Source organism: Dermochelys coriacea, chromosome 1, assembly GCF_009764565.3.
Source record: "Dermochelys coriacea isolate rDerCor1 chromosome 1, rDerCor1.pri.v4, whole genome shotgun sequence".
In the NCBI taxonomy this organism is placed as follows: Eukaryota; Metazoa; Chordata; order Testudines; family Dermochelyidae; genus Dermochelys; species Dermochelys coriacea.
Window position 1 is genome coordinate 303565894 of NC_050068.2, and position 22425 is coordinate 303588318.

Below are 22425 nucleotides of genomic sequence, written 5' to 3' on the forward strand. Positions count from 1 at the left end.
GTCATGATTTGTATTATTCACTGGGCATGATCTGTGTATTCAGCACTGTTCAGAATATGCCAGAAAATCCAGTTCCTGAGCCAATACATATAAGATGTGTAACTCTGGATAAGATGGCTCAGATATTTAAGTATGAAGTGTATAGTTATTGACCAGACCTGTTATCACATGTTCACTGTGATGTTTATACCTGTGAGTGGAGACACTGATGGCAATAGAAGTTTTACTTGATTAAGGACTAGAAGATTTGACCCTCCAACTTTCTTTCAAGAGGAAGAGCTGCCCAGAGCTCCTGTGCCTGTTTATTTTCCTTTCCTGTCTGCAGTGGCCCTGATATACCTCAGAAGTCTCAATTTTTTCCCCAACTTTAAAGTGTGGAATTTTCTTGGTGTTTGATTTAAAATATTCTCCTGTGAAAACTGCAACTCAATCACTGTGGTGTGGTGTTTAAGAGCCTTCTGGAAAGTAACTAACCTTTAAATTGATGTGTAAGCAGTGTTGCCAAATCTGATGATTTTGTCATGAGTGTCATGATAATTATTGTTTTCCTAAAAGTCCCAGCTCCTGGAGTCAAGTGATATGTGATGATTTCACTCTTCATTCTTTAAAAAATGAAGTTTCTAGCCTTTGTGGCTGTGAAGAAAGCTTAAAAATGTGACCCCCAACACACCTTAAAGGCTCAAAAAGCAGAATATAAACAAAAAAAATATGAAATCTATTATTTTTACATAATCTCATTATTTTAAAGCAAATCTCATGATTTTTGGTGAGCGTGATTCTTGATTTTTGAACATTTGGGGTTGGCAATATTATGAAAGTGACATGAAAGTATCAGTTTCACTCCTGTTTAAAGTCATTTTCCAGCCTATTATTTGTAGTGGGGTTACACCCCTAGAGCTCCAGGCAGGTGCAGTATAAATTCACGGAGCCTTGCCCTAATAGGATGTTTCCAAAAATTAAATGATCTATTCCAAGCTTGGTGAACTGCAAAAAAGTGATAGAAAGTAATCTAGGTTTTTCTACAATTGTTTCAATTGTTGTATTCAAGTGTGAGTAACAAAGTAAGAAAATACATTATTTTTTTAAACCTAATCAATATCCCTTAAGTGAGTTGACACAAGATGTCAGAACAAGTATTAGAGATGAGTGGGTCTAATGTTTATATAATTTTCTTTCTTTATATAGGAATTATAAATTATTATCTGACAGGAGCACTGTATCTAAGTTATTATTTGCAAAAAAACCAAGAGTTTTCAGGTGCCCAAGTAGCCTTTAGAATCATGGTTAAAGTTTCTCCCCTCCCTACCAAAATCTGAAATGGCACCCCTGGTCAACAGATATACCTATAGAGTGAAGGTGAAATAGATGAGATGCTTGTGCCCTGCAAAGGGAATGTGCATGAACTGTGTTCTAACCATTCTTGAAGAGAATTGTGCCTTTACACAATTTAGGTGACACACCAACTGTCTAGAAATAACTAAGGAGCAAGTGAACCAGAGGCATAGGTTTGTAAAACAAACAAACAAACAAACATTCCATCACCCCTGGGAAGACCTGAAAGGGACTTGGGAGTCAGATGCAGTGGTTCTAGTGGGTAATGTTACTGCTGTAATATAGATCCGACACATAGCAGCGCTATCAGGAAATAAAAGCTTTATTTGTAAATCCAATCACATGAACTGGGTCAAGTCTGCAAAGGCAAATATCCATAGAGCAATACATGACATGCACTGGTATCTACCCAATCTACAGTTCTCTGTAAACATCCGCTCAGGATGCAGTGGCAGTCAAAAAAGCTAACAATATGAGGCACCATTAAGACAGGGAGAGGTAATAACCAGGGCTATACCAAATTCATGGCTGTGAAAAAAGCGTCATGGACCATGAAATCTGGTCTTTTGTGTGCTTTTAGTCTATACAATACTGATTTCACAGGGGAGACCAGAGTTTCTAAAATTGGGGGTCCTGACACAAAAGGGAGTTGCAGGGAGGTTGCGGTATTGCCACTCTTCCTTCTGTGCTTCCTTCAGAGTGGGCGAGCGGAGAGCGGCGGCTGTTGGCTGGGAACGCAGCTTTGAAGGCAACGCTCCACCAGCAGCAGCGCAGAAGTAAGGGTGGCAATACCACACCATGCCATCCTTACTTCTGCGCTGCTGCTGGCAGTGCTGCTGCCTTTAGAGATAGGCTCCCAGCCAGCAGCCGCTGCTGTCCAGCTGCCCAGCTCTGAAGGCAGTGCCACTATCTGTAGCAGTGCAGAAGTAAGGGTAGCAGTATCGCAACACCCCGCTACAATACCCTTGCAACCCCCCTGCTAAAGAAAACCTACAGGATGCTCAAAAAGAGCAAAAAGCCTGGTATGATAAACATGCCAGAGAGCGTTCCTTCAAAGTAGGGGACCAGGTCATGGCCTTAAAGGCGCTCCAGACCCATAAAATGGAAGTGTCATGGGAAGGGCCATTCATGGTCCAAGAGCACCTGGGAGCTGTTAATTATCTCATAGCATTCCCCACCTCCAACCGAAAGCCTAAGGTACCATATTAATTCTCTAAAGCCCTTTTATTCCAGAGAATTAAAGGTTTGTCAGTTTACAGCCCAGGGAGCAGATGACGCTGAGTGGCCTGAAGGTGACTACTATGAAGGGAAAAGTGATGGTGGCATGGAAGAGGTGAACCTCTCCATGACCCTTGAGCGTATGCAGTGACAGCAGATCAAGGAGCTGTGCACTAGCTACGTGCCGACATCATCAGCCACCCCAGGACTGACTGAACGAGCATACCACTCCATTGACACACGTAATGCTCACCCAATTAGAGCCCAACTTTACCGGGTGTCTCCTCAAGCTAAAACTGCTATAGAATGGGAGATCCAGGATATGCTACAATGGGTGTAATCCGTCCCTCCCGCAGTGCATGGGCATCTCCAGTGGTTCTCGTTCCCAAACCAGATGGGGAGATACGTTTTTGTGTGGACTACCGTAAGCTAAATGCTGTGACTCACCCAAACAACTATCCAATGCCATGCTCAGATGAACTATTGGAGACACTGGGACGGGCCCAGTTCATCTCTACCTTGGACTTAACCAAGGGGTACTGGCAGGTACCGCTAGATGAATCCCCCAAAGAAAGGTGAGTCTTCACCACACATGTTGGGCTGAATGAATTTAATGTGTTCCCTTTTGGGCTGTGGAATGCATCTGCCAGCTTCGAAAGACTGTAGATGATCTCCTAGCGGGATTGGGAGAATATGCCGTCACCTACCTTGACGATGTGGCCATATTTTCGGATTCCTGGGCAGAACACCTGGAACATCTACAAAAAGTCTTCGAGCACATAAGGGAGGCAGGACTAACTGTTAAGGCTAAGAAGTGTCAAATAGGCCTCAACAGAGTGACTTACCTTGGACACCAGGTGGGTTAAGGAACTATCACCCCCTACAGGCCAAAGTGGATGCTATCCAAATGTGGCTTGTCCCAAAGTCAAAGAAACAGGTCCAATCCTTCTTAGGCTTGGCTGGATATTACAGGCGATTTGTACCGCAATATAGCCAAATCGTCGCCCCGCTGACAGACCTAACCAAAAAGAAACAGCCAAATGCAGTTCAGTGGACTGAAGAGTGTCAGAAGGCCTTTAACCAGCTTAAAGCGACACTCATGTCTGATCCTGTGCTAAGGGCCCCAGACTTTGACAAACCGTTCCTAGTAACCACAGATGCGTCCGAGCGCGGTGTGGGAGCAGTCTTAATGCAGGAATGACTGAATCAAGAGTTCCATCCCATCCTGTTTCTCAGCAAGAAGCTGTCTGAGAGGGAAAGACACTGGTCAATCAGTGAAAAGGAATGTTATGCCATTGTCTACACTCTGGATAAGCTACGCCCATATGTTTGGGGACAGCGTTTCCAACTGCAAATCAACCATGCTGCGCAACAGTGGCTTCATACTGCCATGGGAAATAACAAAAAACGTATTCGGTGGAGTTTAGCTCTCCAAGATTTTGATTCGACATCCAACACATCTCAGGAGCTTCTAACAAAGTGGCTGATGCACTCTCCCGTGAAAGTTACCCAGAATTAACTGGTTAAAATCGTCCTTGAAATGTGGAAAATATTGTTAGTTTTTATACACTTGGTAGTATATTTAGAGGTGCATGTGTCTTATTAACTCTGTTTTCTCCTAGAGCTCCAGGAAGAAATCACAGCCAGTGTTTTCACCCTATCTGTGATTTGGGGGCTGTGTCATAAAAATAAAGGGAAAGGTAACCACCTTTCTGTATACAGTGCTATAAAATCCCTCCTGGCCAGAGGCAAAACCCATTCACCTGTAAAGGTTTAAGAAGCTAAGGTAACCTCGCTGGCACCTAACCAAAATGACCAATGAGGAGACAAGATACTTTCAAAACGGGACGGGGGGGGGAACAAAGGGTTTGTTTGTGTGATGCTTTTGCCGGGAACAAACCAGGAATGCAGTCTCAGAACTTCTGTTAGTTACTAAGTAATCTAGCTAGAAATGCGTTAGATTTCCTTTTGTTTAATGGCTGGTAAAATAAGCTGTGCTGAATGGAATATATATTCCTGTTTTTGTGTCTTTTTGTAACTTAAGGTTTTGCCTATGGGATTCTCTGTGTTTTGAATCTGGTTATCCTGTAAGGTATTTACCATCCTGATTTTACAGAGGTGATTCTTTTACCTTTTCTTTAATTAAAATTCTTCTTTTAAGAACCTGATTGCTTTTTCATTGTTCTTAAGATCCAAGGGTTTGGGTCTGTGTTCACCTGTACAAATTGGTGAGGGTTTTATCAAGCCTTCCCCAGGAAAGGGTGTGTGTAGGGGTTGGGGAGATATTTTGGGGAAAGACGTCTCCAAGTGGGCTCTTTCTCTGTTCTTTGTTTAAAACGTTTGGTGGTGGCAGCATAGGGTTCAAGGACAAGGCAAAGTTTGTAAAACCTAAGCTGGTAAGAATAAGCTTAGGAGGTCTTTCATGCAGGTCCCCATATCTGTACCCTAGAGTTCAGAGAGGGGAAGGAACTTTGACACCCCACAACTCCTTTTGGGGTCAAGCCCCCTATAATTAAAACACCATGAAATTTCAGATTTAAATAGCTGAAATCATGAAATTTGCTTTTTTAAAATCCTAGGACTGTGAAATTGACCAAAATGGACCATGAATTTGGTAGGGCCCTATAAGACAGAAAATATCATAAATCCCACTATATAAATCCATGGTATGCCTAAACCTTGAATATTCTGAGGATAGGACAAAACACAATGGGCTTAAATTGCAGCAAGGGACATTTAGATTAGACATTAGGAAAAAATTCCAAACTGTCAGGGTGATTAAGCACTGGAATAAATTGCCTAGGAAGGTTGTGGAATCTCCATCATTGGACATGTTTAAGTGCAGGTTAGACAAACACCTGTCAGGAATGGTCTAGATAATACTTAGTCCTGCCATGAGTGCAGGGGACTGAACTAGATGACCTCTTGAGATCCCTTCCAGTTCTATGATTCTGTGATTCTATGATTGCATGCTGTTCTGGTCACCCTATTGCAAAAATATATATATTAGAATTAGGAAAAGGTACAGCAAGTGGGAGCAAAAATGATGAGCCGTATGGCACAGGTTCCATACAGGGGGAGATTAAAAAGCCAGGGACTGTTCATCTTAGAAAAGAGACAACTAAGGGAGGATATAATAGAGGTCTATACAGTCATGAATGGTGTGGAGAAAGTGAATGAAATGAAAGGAATAGGCAGCAGTGTTAGGAGGCTTATTCCTTCACCCACTTACTTCCCTGGTCCTTCTTGCATGAACAGAGAGCAACAATACCCGAAGTCCAAAGGTGCAAACAATTCGATGTTTATTGGGGTGAACTTCCAGCAAGCATGATTCCAGTTTCCTTCCTTAGTGTCCCCCTTCCCAGCTCTGACACCATAGAGCCTTACCTGTGTCCCTGTTTCCATTCCCACCCTTAGCAAAACATGATTTCAATTCCCCACCCCTATTCCCTGTTCCCATTTCCCCCCTTACTTCCTGATTGGCTGCAGACTATATTGTAAAACTTGAGTTCTGCTTAGCTATACCTTAGCCAGTCATTTTCCTGAAATTTAATTAACCAATCCTAACATATTGTAACATGATTATGTGACCAATTATATCCCACCACCTTAATTAGTTTACACCCAGCAAAATTAATTATACCGCAGACAGAAACAATCACAGAACCAGACAGAGATTATACAGACAAACAATAGGGAAATGGGGACTACAATGATAGAACAACACAGAAATGAGGATTTCACTATTACATTTATAAAGACATAAGTGTTTCCCAGCTGTGTCTATTGATAAGTGAGTTCTTGCCAGACAGGATGCTATCAAACTAAGTTTCCTTTTACATTTTCTAGGCACTTCCCTTTCTCTGGAGGTGATAGGCATTATCAGGACAGGATTGTGTTCCCAACAGTTCAATAGCACCTTATTTCAATGAGACTAGTTTGGAATGTGAGGATGTGACCGGTCGCTTCCCAGCTTATGGCTGCCTCTGCTGCTTAGCCAGAGGCCTTAGCCTAAGAACAGGGCCTAAGACTGTCACAGTGAGAAAAGGCCTTATACAGTCAGACAGTGATTTTGATTCTTTTCTTTTATACCTCCATGACTAGCTAAGTGATAAGAATACACCTAAATTCTTAGAGTATAGGCCTTTACAGACAGGCCTGAATATCAATATCCTAACAAGCAGGTTTAAAACAAACATAAGGAAGTTCTTCTTCACACAACACACAACCTGTGGAATTCGTTGTCAGCAGATGTTGTGAAGGCCAAAAATATAACGGGATTCAAAAAAAGAATTAGATAAGTAAATGGAAGATAGGTCCATCAATGGCTATTAGCCAAGATGGTCAGGATGCAACCCTATGCTCTGGGTGTTCCTAAATCTCTGACTGCCAGGTGCTGGGACTGGATGACTGGGGATGGATCACTCAATAATTGCTCTGTTCATTCCCCCTGAAGCATCAAGCACTGGCCATGGTTGGAAGACAGGATATTGGCTAGATGGACCATTGGACTGACCCAGCATGGCCATTCTTATGTTCTTATGACTCCCATAGTTATTTGGCATGTCCACACTGGAGCTGAAATGTGTAATACCCTGCTAACTCTGATCGAAGTAGTGTGCTAAAAATAGAAGTGTAGTTATGGCAGTACCAGCAGTCAGATGGACTAGCCAGTCAGGTACAATCCTGCACAGGACCCAAGGTATGTACTCAGGCAGCTAGCCCATCCCCTCTTTTGTGCTGCTAAAGCTACACTCTATTTTTAGTGTGCTAGCTCAATCAACACTAGCACAGGTATGTCTACCTGAGCTGGAAATTACATCTCCAGTTCCAGCGTAGATGTACCTATTGTTACCATACACTTATTATATTAGGATTTATAGTCACAGGATTTTTCCACAGAATCATGGGAGCCAATGGGGGAGATTCTCAGCTGTTGTATATCTGTGACTTTACTGCTTTGACAGAGCTACATCGATTTATACCTGCTAAGAACCTGGCCGAATAATATTATTAGCTGGTCACTCCACCCCATCTTCCCCCAAAGACCTGCAAGCTGTTATCACCTACCAATGAGCCTTGAGTGGATGTTACTAAGCCTAAAATTGTTGGCACACAGCTTTTGAAAATCAGGCTATCGGGTGCATCCCCAAAGCTGTGCAGGTCCCTGTATTCCTGGCTTGAATTTGTGAATGGGCACAACTCGACTCAATTGTGTCTAAGGGCAACACTTCATGCACACTTTCTTTGCTATAGATCAGGTCTTAGGTGGAACACTGTTGGGTGGAAAGGTTTCATAAATCAATGCCCCGATCCTGTATGCGAAGCAGCTTTCATTTGTGCTCGCAGCTTTCATTTTCAGTCTGGCCTCCAATGTGAAGACACAGCAGGCCCAATACAGGTCAGACAACAACAAAGCAGAGCGTGGTATGGGCTCATATAGTTGGAACTGTCTATACCAGACAGCAGAAGTACACAATATGCTTATGTTCAATTTGCGTCGTTGTGACTCCATGCCAGTGAGGGTGTGCGTGTCTGCATTTAATAGGATCCACAGTAGGTATGATTCATGTATAAAAAAATCAAAACCAAGGTTTCCTATTTGTATATGCTTTATTATAAATGAATAAGGCCTTGAAACTGCATAATGAGCATAGCTGTACAATATTTTGAAAAAATGACAATTCTTCCTTTATGAAATAGTATTCTGTTTTATAAAAAAAGAGGTTAAAAATGTGTTAATCTGTCCTTAGAAGGTAAAGCAAAATCATAAGCACTCTTCTCAATTCATTCAGTTAACCTCCTTACATGACTAAGGGGGTATAAAATGGCCTTTGGGTAAATTAGAACCAAGCTCTCAATCCTAGCTCTAAGCTTCAGTTCCCTACCATTAAAATTGGAATAACACTTTCCTACCTCACAGGAGTGTTAGGAGGATGAATTTAGGAATGTTTGTGATGCATTTATAGAGGACTGTGTTACGGTCCACATAAATAGATACATAAGAAGGCTTTGATTTTGTGTAGATAACGAACCTTTAATGAATTATTTTCTGACAACGTTGGGTTCTTTTGAATGAAAAACAGATTAGGTAGTACTTACTTTTCCATTTGACTCAGGCAAAGCAGTTTATCAAAATGTAGTCTTTGGTATCAAAGAGGAAAATGAGTTTTTAAAAAATGAAAACAACCACCTTATCAAGATTTGAACCTCTAACATGCCAGATTATAGTCTAGTAGCCTAGCCACTTAGCTACACAGAGTGTTCAAAAAAAATCTGACACCATATTTAGAATTGTTAAATTAGCCACCAGATGGAGTCACATGAATACAATACAAATGTCTGGCACTGGCACAGAAAAGATAATTAAATATTTTAGATACAATGCTCAAAATAAAGCCTTCTCTCCATCCATGAAAAATTCTATATGAATGCAACATTTGATGAAAATCAGACAAAGTATGTTTATAATTACAAAATGACAGTAAAAATGACATATTAGTGTTTCATATTTAACCTTCAGAATTTGTGTGTCAAATTTGTTCACTTTATAGGACAAAATAACAAAACAAGAGTTGTCTAATTCTAGCACTGCAAGCGTAACTTTAGATCAGAAAGTAAAGATGAGTTCATCTGCATCAGGTACTATCAACAACTACTGTCAAACTGTATAAAAAAACTTAAATCCAGAATTTGCCTGCCAATTATTCTGATCATATATAAAGCAGACTATGTCTTATTGCTATAATGTCTCTGCCATGCTGATAGAAGAATAAGTTGGTTTGTATAATTAAACAGGGTGTAAGGAGTAGAAAATGAGATAACTGCCATTTTTTACAGTTACTGTTTTGGCCATGCCACATTTAAACAGGTAACTGGCATATTCTAAATAACACTAGGGCCCTTTGTACTGCCAGAGAGGTGTAAAGGAGCCTTACTATAAACCAGAATTCAGCCCAATGTGATTTGATTCTTCAACAAAAGGAAGAAGTCTGTTTGTATCTAGTTCTATAATCTATTTCTATATGATGTAAGCAGAGTCTGAATGAGCTCTCCCCTGACATCTAATGAAACACTTGGGGGGAAAAGACTTCAGGAGCAGATTGCATTTACACCTACTTTGCCTAGGTGTTTGGTAGACAGACCTGCTTTTTCAAGGTGATCACTTTGGTTGGTTTTGGATTTCAATTCCCTTCAAGAACAGGACCCTGGCCTTCCGCAATGCCTGAGATTGAAAGGTGGAGAAATACACCCCTCTGGCCAAAACCTTGAGAGTTAAGGTTTACCAGGTTCAAACACACGCACTGATCGTTGCAGCCCTGGGTGCATGGGACCCAGTAACAAGCGAGTGTTGAGAGGGGTACAATGGATGGAACAGGGAGTGGTATGTTAAAGAGATATTCTTTCACCGGACTTTCACACCGCAAGGTGGGAAACTGAGGCACAGGACACTGCCAACCTATTGTAGGGTGGGCGTTTCCTTTATGGTTACATGCTTTTGAAGGTGGTTGTAGTGTTTTCCCAAATTAATGCTGGGTTTCCTTTAATTTTTAATAAAAGTTTTCTTTTGTTATAAACAGATTCAGTGCTTGTGAGTGGGGAAGTATTGTCTCTTAGAGCTGCCCAGGGGTGATGTTTAGTTTTCCTCGATTACTTGGTGGGGGATTGACCAGTTCTCTTTTGTAATGTGAAGAGGAACCCCTAGGTATTGGACCTGGCTCTAGTTACTGCTGACTGCCCCCGGCAGAAGGGTTACAATAATCTAGCACACTCTCTGACTTCAAATGACTTTTGGTATATTATGTAATGTGAAAATGCCTTTACAAACCTCCCTCAGAATAACGATCTCACTCAACAATTAGGAAGGAACTCATCCTGCTGCCCTTAAAAGCAAACTCCCAATGCTTAGAGGCTGTAAGCAGCCTGTATGGAGGCCCAGCAATCACTCATTGTCCTAGTCAATGCTATTTACAACCACAGAAGGTGTGTGGAACCGAGAGAAAGCTTGGCACTCTTTGGTTAGACTTGTCTCTACAAATCCTTAGAAGAAAGGACAGCTCCAGCAATGCTTACATTGCTTCATAAAGCAGGGTCAAATATACTCTGTATCCTTGCCTGTCCCTTTGCTAATGAATATCAGATATGTTGTAAATTGCAATACTTTGCCTTTCATAAACCTGAGACATGCATTGAGAGGGATAAAGGCCATTCCATTGAAGATTAATTTATAATGATGCATGTGGACATGAGTTCAAGCTTTCATGAGTTCAGGCTTTACCCTTTGAAACTTGTAGATGAACAGATATTTGTGTGATCATTTTACTTTGCATTTTACTCAAAAATATTTTGACTTAAGTTTACTCTCTGAAAATGCAGTTTTATCGAAATCACAACATTTTGATTCAACATTTTGATTTTGACAAAAATGTAGGCAGAAAAAAGCCAAAATGAACCATTTCTGCTTTCTTGTTTCAATGTCAAAATATTTTGATTTAATTTAGCATTTTGATTAATTTAGATTTGATGTTTATATTAGATTAAAATATTAACTTTAATATATATATTATATAACATACATTATATTTACTATATTTTATATTGTTTCCAACATTATCAAAACAAAATGATTCAACAGCTCTTAATTAGCAAAATGTTTCAACAGTTCTGAATCAAGATGATTTGGAATTTTTGATTCACAAGAAGTTTCAAAAATTTGTATATTTTTGTTCCTATTTGGAATGAACACAATTTTCAAAAATAAAATCCCAGTTTTCTGACCAGTTCTATTTCTTTTTTGGGGACTATCACTAACATTTAATTGCAAGCCGGGGGCTGATGCATTAGACTAACAGACAGTCCATAATCAATTGCTTATTGTTCTGTTAGCTCCACGATATTGAATTAGTTTAAATAATAATAATTAATAATAATAATTAATAATAAAACCACAATCATTATCTTATACTTTCCTCTTTCAAAACTATGAAGTGTCACAAGAGAGACAAAGTAAGAAAATGCATTACTGTGTGAGATATCTGGACAATCCTCATTCTTTTACTTCTGTTTTTATTATCATCAGGCCTGATTCTGCAAAACCCTTAGTTCTGTGAATATTGTTTACACATGTAAGTAGCCTCATTTATTTCATCTTGGGTGTGTGTCTATGTATTTAGAAATGACAGAAAAAACTTTGCATACTAAAGCTTGTTGTTTCACTTAGATAAGAAATGTACAGATTGACCACAATGCACCTTTAACCAGGAGGGAATTTGACTGGCTAGCTGAATGAAGGGAACAGTGTTTTATGGCTGGGGGTGGTGTGGGGGAGAGGTCATACTGCTGCAAAAGGGGACAAGGGTGACACTGACTCATCCCCTGGGAACTGGATGGGAGGAAGGGTTTAAAAGGGGCAGCCCTGTGCGTGAAGCCCCCCTTTTATACGGAGCAGACTGAGGCAGCACCCACCGTCCCTCCCCTTTTGATGGTGAAATACCAGGTTTGGTCAAGACTAGGTGGGGCATTGCACTGGCTGCCCTTTTTTTAGCGGGGCTGGGAAGGAATTTTTCCCTTACTACTAGATTGGCCTCAGTGCAGTTGGGGTTTCTTCTCCTTCCCCGTAGCGGGTTCAGGAAGGGCTTTGTTCATGTGTGGCAGGAAGGGTGGCAGGCCATATGTCGCAACTCATTATATAAGTGTGGGGTGGATATCCAGTGCAGGTACTCCATAGGAAAGGTATACAATGACTGGATAAACAGCTTGGAAAAGGAAGTAAAAGGGTGTTGATTAAAGGAACAAAGGAACTTTTATCTGCTGGGTAGTCCCAGACATCTAATAATAAAGTTGTGGCCTGATTAAAACCATCAAATGTCTCCTGTCCTCCTTTCAGTACAGCCGGACAATACACTTTTGGTGCATTTTCTTTTAATGTAGTAAGGAAAACAGTATGGGAGACAGGCTATCATCAGAGCTGATTAAAGAAACCTCAGATGTCAGGAATCCATAGCTCTGTTAAGAAAAGACGAATATTAAGTAGCCTTTGAGTAGCATTGGGATGTGACATATTTTACAAGGAACTCATTTGGAAGAAAATGAAACACCAATACTCAGAAGAGACTGAGAAGAAGGCAGCTATTATGCTTTCAGATCATTTGAAAAGCCAGTGATGTGTTATTCTTATCGACAAAAAAAGTATCCTTCAGTATAACCAAATCCTAGCAGAATAGGGAGGGTAGATATATTTTGATAGCACTGTCTTCTCAATCCTTCTCCCATTATTTTAAATAGCATTGATCATTTCCAGGGCCGCTCTTCTAATCTCATTGGAAATTTAACTGAGATTCTAACAGCAGAAAAAAGATATATGAGTGTTCATAGGAGGAGATAAGAACCTAGTAATAGATCGGCTAGTGAACAATTCCTGCATACGGAGTATTTCCCACGGGTGTGGGGTGAACAATAATATGTTAAATATTTCACGGAAGGAAGACCTTCAAAAAATTTAAAAACATTCCCACTTGGAAGAATAGAAGTTTCACAACTGCCTGGATCATCCCCTCCTGCAGTAAAACCCACATTAGGGAGCTTTGGAGGAAGAAATCTCCATAAGAATGCCCTCAAAGAGCTCCTCACCTATCTTTCCATTGAGGGCTGGGTGTCACGCAGCTCTGGAGTAGGCCTTTGGACCCATCTCCAGATCTGGCAGATCTATAGGCTCTCATGGTCATTTATGCAGAGGATCTAGCCTCCTTCAGCAACTTGGGAGTTTAGGTTTACAGGGACTCCTCCTGGCCACAGCTGCTCAGGGTTTCCAGGAGGCAGGCTGGAGCACGGCATTAGACTTCACAGTGGGGTACTTTGACAGAGGGATGTGGAATCTGTGGCAGAGAGGACCTAGAAGGTAGGATCAGCAATCTGTACTAGACACTGTAGGAGCAGCCTTACTGTGCAGTATAGCAAAAGAGACTGGCAGACAAGATGGAGATACATGTAATGCAGTTCATATATCTAACAAGCACTGTGCATCTCAGCATCCTCCATTACATCGACCTAAGTCATATGGAACTATACCACATATAGTCAGCTACACAGGATGCCCTGTAAAAAAACGCCCCTTGTTATCAGTGTGGAAAGGCAAGTCTTGTGACTAGAGCCTGGAAAGCATCATCGTTATCACTCCTGAAATCAGATACATCAAATCCTTGGCTCTGATACTCACTTGTGCTGATGTAAATTAGGAGTCATTGCACTGAAGTCAGTGGAGCTACACTGGTGTGAACCCTATGTAAGTGCATGGAGAATCAAGTCCATTGTCCATATTGTTACTGTCCTGAGAGTAGATAATTGCAGATCACCTCACCCTCTTTATAAACTCATTTGCTCAGTTGACATTTGGATCCCGGGAGGAAAACCGCCATCTAGATATGGGCTCAGCTGTTTTAATTCTCCCTGTATCTACTTACTTGCAATGATTTCAAAGGGCACCGTTTTGTGAACCTAAACTATATGTGGTGATTTAACTGAAGAATACAGTCCCTGTGCCTGCTTACCTCAGTGAACTGATGATACTTGAAATGTGTCAGCTTTGAGTGCTCAATAGTGGGGAAACTGGCACCCCAATCCAGAGAATGAACCCTTTACTGCTGTGAGCCTACCAAGTTGTTAATGGCTGCATCTCTTCCCTACCTATCTCTTGCCCAGAATGACTCTACTTGGTTCATCCTCTCTCCACTATGACAGATTGCACTGTCTGATGCACTGGGCTGTGAAACTGGATTTTTGCTCAAAATGAAACTTGGCCCCCATACAATGGAAATTTACACATTTGACTTTGCCTGCAAAGAAAGTCTTGACCCAGGAGCTATAAAGCAAGATAAAAATAAATGCTACACAGATGCATGCTATAATGCCACATATCCAGAGTTCCAGTGTGGTTTGTTGGTAAGAGTTGAATTTGTTTAACAATAAAATAAGAAAAGGGCAATCTAAGGCTAGTGATCCACCATCCTCAAATTGCAGAACCCAAAAACCATTCTACAGATGTCACCCGATGGGAAGATTAGAGTGCTAGAATTCTTGCACCCACATATCAGGAACTGAGGGCAAGAAGGAGTAGGAACTGAGGAGACCAGCAATAGGAGCACAAATTCGACATGCCAGGGAGCCCATCTCCACAGGGGCTCCTAGCACACTTTTGGGCAAGGGAGAAACCACAAGTGAGAAGATCTACTTCTGAGTGAATCAGCTTGACTTTCCTCCTTCCCACACCCCAGTGAAGGGGAATGCTAGGGCTTTTTAGTGGGAGTAGCAGCTACAGGGCAGCCTCTGAGGGGAGTCTTCTCTCATCCCCTGGCAGGTCTCCATGGTCCAGCTGAGTTTCTCAGGCTATGTGCACAGATGATTTTGGCCTTAGAAAGAGAGAGAAAGAAGTAAGATTATGCAGCCATAATAGTAACACCATAACACTACTGAAGGTGGTAAAACCTTTTCCATACTAATCCAGATTATGACTCCCTCTCACTTTTTGCATATTTACTTCTTTTAGCCTGAATGTACTTAGTGCAAGCCAAGTGAATTTGCTATAATGGATTCTAAGAGTGAATATCAGAGGGGTAGCCGTGTTAGTCTGTATCCACAAAACAATGAGGAGTCCGATGGCACTTTAAAGACTAACAGATTTATTTGGGCATAAACTTTTGTGGGTAAAAAACCCACATGTCTGCCAATGGCACTCATGCTCCAAATCACTTAGATTCATACATCTAAGAAGTGTTGTTCTGGATGTGGGTGTGAGATGCAGATAGTCAGCTATACAGCATGATGCTCTTGCTATATTCTAATTTCAATATTTAATAACAGATGCCCATATAACAAACAACTTCGCACTCCCAAGATTATATTTGACATCTTTTTCTTGTAATTGGAAATGGAAGTCAATGCAGATAGGCATGAAAACTGAACTACTTTCTGACCTGCAGAAGTGGTTCTTCTAGGTTTGGAATGTTACGTGTTGGCAGAGGCATTGGGGGTAAGTTTCACCCTACATACCTATTTTGTGGATAATCAGAAGACATAAGGCCAACATTTTAAAACCTGGGTGTCTAAACTTAGGCTTCTCAATAAAAGCAGCCTGATTTTCAGAGCATGTGTAGCTCTCCCCAAAATCAATTTATCATTTAAAAATCAGTCCATGGGAGCTCCATGCGCTCAGCACCTCTAAAAATTAGGTCACTTGTATTTAGAAGCATTACTTTAGGCAACCAGCTTGGAAAATTTTGGCCTAAACATCCAGCCTGCCAGTTTGGTGTTTTATTAGGAACACGAAATCAACTCCAGTGTTTTTTAAATTCTTGAAGGAACTTCTCTCTTAGTCTGTGGGAAGCTGCCTCACTGTCAGAATAGGGAGAATGGTTCAGTGTTTAGAATACTTACCCTGAGATTTGGGAGACCAACATTCAGTTCCCTGCTCCATCATAGACTTCCTGTGTGACTTTGGACAAGTCACCTAATCTTTCTGTGCCTTAGTTCTCTATCTCTTGGTGTCTTCATATCACAACTGGATGCCGTTATGGAGGATATGCTTTAGTCAGACAAATTATTGGGCTAAATACAGGTTTAATTGGGTTAAATTTAATGGCCTATGATATACCTCATATACAAAGTAGTACAAACGAATAGCACAAGCATGTGTTGACAACATCAGAAAGGCTAAGGCACAAAATGAATTAAACCTAGCAAGGGACCAAAAAGGCAATAAGAAGAGGTTCTTTAAACACATTAAGAACAGGAGGAAGATGAAGGAAAGTGCAGGTCTTTTACTTAGTGGGGAAGGAGAGCTAATAACTGATGACATCAAGAAGGCAGAGGTGTTTAATGCCTATTTTTCTTCAGTCTTCAGGAAAAAGGTTAATGGTGAACAGATACTCAAACAATTAATATTGGGGAATTAAAAGGGGGAAGGAAAGCAAGCCAAAACTGGGACAGAACAGGTTAAAGAATATTTAGATAAGTTAGATGTATTCAAGTTGGGAGGGCCTGATGAAATTCATCCTAGGGTACTTTAGAAACTAGCTGAAGCAATCTCAGACCCATTAGCAAGTATCTCCGAGAACTCCTGAGAGACAGGTGAGGTCCCCAGAGGAATGGAGAAGGGCAAACATAGTGTCATTTTTTGGAAAGGAAATAAAGAGGATACCTAGTTACCTAGAAAGATACTGTAACAAAGGATTAAACAATCCATTTGTAAGCACCTAGAGAATAATAGAATTATAAGGAAGAACCAGCATGGATTTGCCAAGAACAAAGCATGCCAAACCAACCGATTTTCCTTCTTTGACAGGGTTTCTGGCTTAGTGGATGGGGGGAAGCAATAGTCATGCTACATCTTGATTTTAATAAGGCTTTTGACACAGTCCCACATGACATTCTCATAAGCAAATTAGGAAGTGAGGTCTAGATGAAATTACTATAAAGTGGGTGCACTTACAAACCTCCAATGCAGGTGAATCCATAACCTCCCTGGGAAGCCTGTTTCAGATCTTAATTACCCTTATAGTTAGACATCTTTCCTCATATCTAACCCCATATCTGACTCAAAGAGTATTTTCCAATGGTTCGCTGCCCTACTGGGAGGGCATAACTAGTGGAGTCCAGCAGGGGTCAGTCCTGGGTTCAGCACTATCCATTATTTTCATTAGTGACTTGGGTAATAGAGTGGATAAAATGCTTATAAAATTTTCAGATGACATCAAGCTGGGAGGGGATGCAAGCATTTTAGAGGACAGGATTAGAAGTCAGAATGACCTTGACAAATTGGAGAATTGATCTGAAATCAAAAAGATGACATTCAATATAGACAAGTGCAAAGTACTTCATTTAGGAAGGAAAAATCAAATGCACAGCTACAAAATGGGGAATAACTGGCTAGGTGGTAGTACTGCTGTGAAGGATCTGATATTATAGTGAATTACAAACTGAATATGAGTCAGCAATGTGATGCAGTTGTGTAGAAGGCTAATATCATCCCAGGGTGTATTTACAAGAATATTGTACATAAGACATAGGAGGCAATTGTCGTGCTCTACTCAGCACTGGTGAGGCCTCAGCTGGAGTACTGTGTCCAGTTCTGGGTGCCACATTCTAGGAAAGATGTGAACAAATTGGAGAGAGTCCAGAGCAGAGCTGCAAAAATGATAAAAGGTTTAGAAAACCTGACCTATGAGGAAAGGTTACAAAAACTGCATATGCTTAGTCTTGAGAAAAGAAAACTGAGGGACGATCTGATAACAGTCATCAAATACGTTAAAGGCTGTTATAAGAAGGACTGTGATCGATTGTTCTCCATGTTTAGATTTTTTAGATAAAGGAAATGCAGTGGATCTAATTTACCTAGATTTCAGTAAGGGATTTGATACCGTGCCACATGGGGAATTATTAGTTAAATTGGAGAAGATGGGGATCAATATGAACATCAAAAGGTGGATAAGGAATTGGTTAAAGGGGAGACTGCAACGGGTCCTACTGAAAGGCGAACTGTCAGGTTGGAGGGAGGTTACCAGTGGAGTTCCTCAGGGATCGGTTTTGGGACCAATCTTATTTAATCTTTTTATTACTGACCTTGACACAAAAAGTGGGAGTGTGCTAATAAAGTTTGCAGATGATACAAAGCTGGGAGGTATTGCCAATTCGGAGAAGGATCGGGATATTATACAGGAGGATCTGGATGACCTTGTAAACTGGAGTAATAGTAATAAGATGAAATTTAATAGTGAGAAGTGTAAGGTTATGCATTTAGGGATTAATAAATAAGAATTTTAGTTATAAGTTGGGGACGCATCAATTAGAAGTAACGGACGAGGAGAAGGACCGTGGAGTATTGGTTGATCATAGGATGACTATGAGCTGCCAATGTGATATGGCTGTGAAAAAAGCTAATGCGGTTTTGGGATGCATCAGGAGAGGCATTTCCAGTAGGGATAAGGAGGTTTTAGTACCGTTATACAAGGCACTGGTGAGACCTCACCTAGAATACGGTGTGCAGTTCTGGTCTCCCATGTTTAAAAAGGATGAATTCAAACTGGAGCAGGTACAGAGAAGGGCTACTAGGATGATCCGAGGAATGGAAAACTTGTCTTATGAAAGGAGACTTAAGGAGCTTGGCTTGTTTAGCCTAACTAAAAGAAGGTTGAGGGGAGATATGATTGCTCTCTATAAATATATCAGAGGGATAAATATAGGAGAGGGAGAGGAATTATTTAAGCTCAGCACCAATGTGGACACAAGAACAAATGGGTATAAACTGGCCAGCAGGAAGTTTAGACTTGAAATCAGACGAAGGTTTTTAACCATCAGAGGAGTGAAGTTTTGGAATAGCCTTCCAAGGGAAGCAGTGGGGGCAAAAGATCTATCTGGTTTTAAGATTCTACTCGATAAGTTTATGGAGGAGATGGTATGATGGGATAATGGGATTTTGGTAAGTAATTGATCTTTAAATATTCAGGGTAAATAGGCCAAATCCCCTGAGATGGGATATTAGATGTATGGGATCTGATTTACTATAGAAAATTCTTTCCTGGGTATCTGGCTGGTGAATCTTGTCCATGTGCTCAGGGTTTAGCTGATTGCCATATTTGGGGTCGGGAAGGAATTTTCCTCCAGGGCAGATTGGAGAGGCCCTGGAGGTTTTTTTGCCTTCCTCTGTAGCATGGGGCATGGTTGACTGGAGGGAGGCTTCTCTGCTCCTTGAAGTTTTGAACCATGATTTAAGGACTTCAATAGCTCAGACATGGGTGAGGTTTTTCATAGGAGTGGGTGGGTGACATTCTGTGGCCTGCGCTGTGCAGGAGGTCGGACTAGATGATCAGAATGGTCCCTTCTGACCTTAGTATCTATGAATCTATGTTCACTGAAGGTAGGAAAAGAAGTAATAGGCGTAATCTGCAGCAAAGGTGGTTTAGGTTAGATATGAGGAAAAATGTCTAATTATAAGGGTAATTAAGCTCTGAAATAGACTTCCAAGGGAGGTTGTGGATTCCCCTGCATTGGAGGTTTGTAAGAACAGGTTGAACAAACACCTGTCAGGGATGGCCTAGGTTTACTTGATCCTGCTTCAGTGCAAGAGGCTGGACATGATGATTTCAGGAGGTCCCTTCTAACCCTACATTTCTATGATTCTATACAAGAGATCAGGCTAGATGATCTAATGGTGTCTTCTGGTTTTAAAATCTATGAATCTGTGAAATGGGGATAAGAGTATTTCCTGGTCCCTACATCACAAGGGTATTGTGATGTGCTTTGATACTACAGTACTGAGAGCCATATAAGCACCATAGATGGAAAAAGGGGGATTGGCTAAGCTTCTGATGCAAGACAAAAGAGATGAAATTCAAAAATAGAAATCTATTTATGATAATCCATTTGGAGAGCAACATAACAGTGCCTAGAAGGATAAAACTGTGTCACAACAGCTTAGCCAATCATTGTTCAATAAAACACCTTCATTTTTAATATATATAAATGAATACATACAAATGTAACAACATACCTAGGTAGAGTTAAGAAGACTGTCATTGAAAATGCCAATAGATACAAGAGGGAAATCCTGGCCTCATAGAAGTCAATAGCAAAACTTCCAATGACTTCAACAGGACCAGGATTTTACTCAGAATGTTTTAAAACTTTCCTGAGCTCTTAGTTTATAGGTTAGATAACAAGGGCAGTGTAGCAGACAGAGATAATAACACTGAAAAGTTTTTTCATTAGCTTGTATCGAGGACCAACAAAAACTGAACCTAGAGACCTGAAGTTACCTTTACTAAAATGTGTAAAACGCATCAAATCCTCAAATAGAGATAAAGCCCCCAGCCTGAGGCTTTTAGTGGAATTTTACAATCCAGTTCACAGTTTACTTTTCCTTATGTTATAAAAGGTATCCAGAGAGATTACAAAATAGGTTAAAAACTGTGCTTGTAACTGTGCTTTGAGCATGATTACTCAACAATGAAACCAAGCGTTTCCTGAATGAATGCAAAAGGGCTGCAGAACTGAGTCTATTATTACTATATTCATGACCAAATAAGCTGATATCTATTTTATTTTGGATTAGAAAAAAGAGCAAAAGCTAAAATCATCACACTCTCATGTTTTTAAGTCTATTATGTACATAATAGAAGCACTGCTGTGGACTTATCACTTAGTGGGAATTTGATTCCTTATTTTTAGAACTAAGAATAAATATTCATTTTAGATCTAGGTTACAACATAACTAGACTTGGAAATTCAGACAAATCTGTGATATTTTTTATCTGTTTACTTCGTTAGCAACTACACTGGGCACAAGCCAATTTCCATTCCCACAAATTTTGTCTCTTGATCTGGACAATTCTTACACCTTTCTTGTTTAGAGCTGATTTTAGTTGGAGGAGTCAAGAATATTGAGCACCATCCAAGAAGTACTTAGCACTTTTGAGGATCAGGTCCAGCTTTAGATTAGTCTCACACATCCAGCCTTAGAATTTGTGTGTGTGTATGTATGCGTGTGGGGGTGTGGGCTGTGGGTGTTAATAGTTTTCAAGTGATACATCTTTCTGTCTCCTTTTTAGTATTAAAAATAAGTGAAGTAAGTTAGGCTTATTCCTTCTTGTTTGCACTACAGTTGCTTAAATCTTCTCCTTAAAAATTCAACCATATTCCATATTTTCTATATGAAAGTTATGGCACACAGATAAAGAAGCATAATCAACTTGTGTGGCATAAAATGAAGTCTGTAACTTCTGTGCCATATATTTAACTGTTCAAATCAGCTTATATTGCAGATGTCTCTTCATCTTAAATATGACATATATACCATAAACCAATTTAATATGTGCCAGATCTGAAAATTACAGTCAGTTTGGAAAGTAAATGGATCTTTTCATTTTTCTGAGAATATCATATTCTAATGGAAGATAAGTTTTTGTTATGATCCATAGTAACCTAATTCTGTGGGTTGCCTGACTCTCCTGTATTCTGGGCTAGACTGAGAATTTATATCTTCCTCTGCAAAAGAGGGGCATGCAGCTAAGCCTGGCTCCCCAGGAGTAGCCCAGCAAATAAAATTTCCCTCAGTTATATTACTTCCCTGACCCCTACCTTGCTGCAGTGGGGAGTAACCTAGTCCACCCGTTACCAGGTTCAGATTACTTCCCGCCAGGCTCTGCCCACCCCCGCATCCACCGGCACAGGAGGAAGCAGCGGGTGTGCTCATGCAGCTCTCACAACTGTAGTCAAAATGTGGGATGGCTGTACAGTGGAGTTGGAGGGGGCATCTCACTCCTCTTTGTACCCCTGCTTGTCTGTGTTAGGACCATCCACAATCTGCCTCTTTTCTAGGAACCAATGGATAATGATTGGTCCTCTAGAGGGAAAAAATGCAAAGCTATGTTGGTCATGACTCATTTTCCCTGCATCATCCTCAGAATAAAAGCTACCTACTTGATTCTGGATGAATGTTGTAAGGACGAGTTTCATAGACATATATGAGTGCGGGAAGGGAGTTACCAGATATTTACAATCATGCAGTATAGAGATATAGTTAAAAGCTACCTGCTGTACTGTATCTGAAATCAATAGGACTATTTTCAGTGTCCCTTCTTGCCTTTTTCCATGTTTGTATAGGAGCATTAATAGATGCTAATACTACCATTCTGCAACTCTGACCAGTGTTGCACCCTATGGAAAAGTCCTATAGAATTAAATAGACAATGATCAACTTTACAGTCATTTTTAACCAACCTGTGGAATTCTAGAGTGGGGTTATAATTCTCTATTTAATAGTAAAGGATTTTAGAATAATGTCTATAGAACCCTATTTATCTTTTATGTAATCTCTATTGGTTTCAT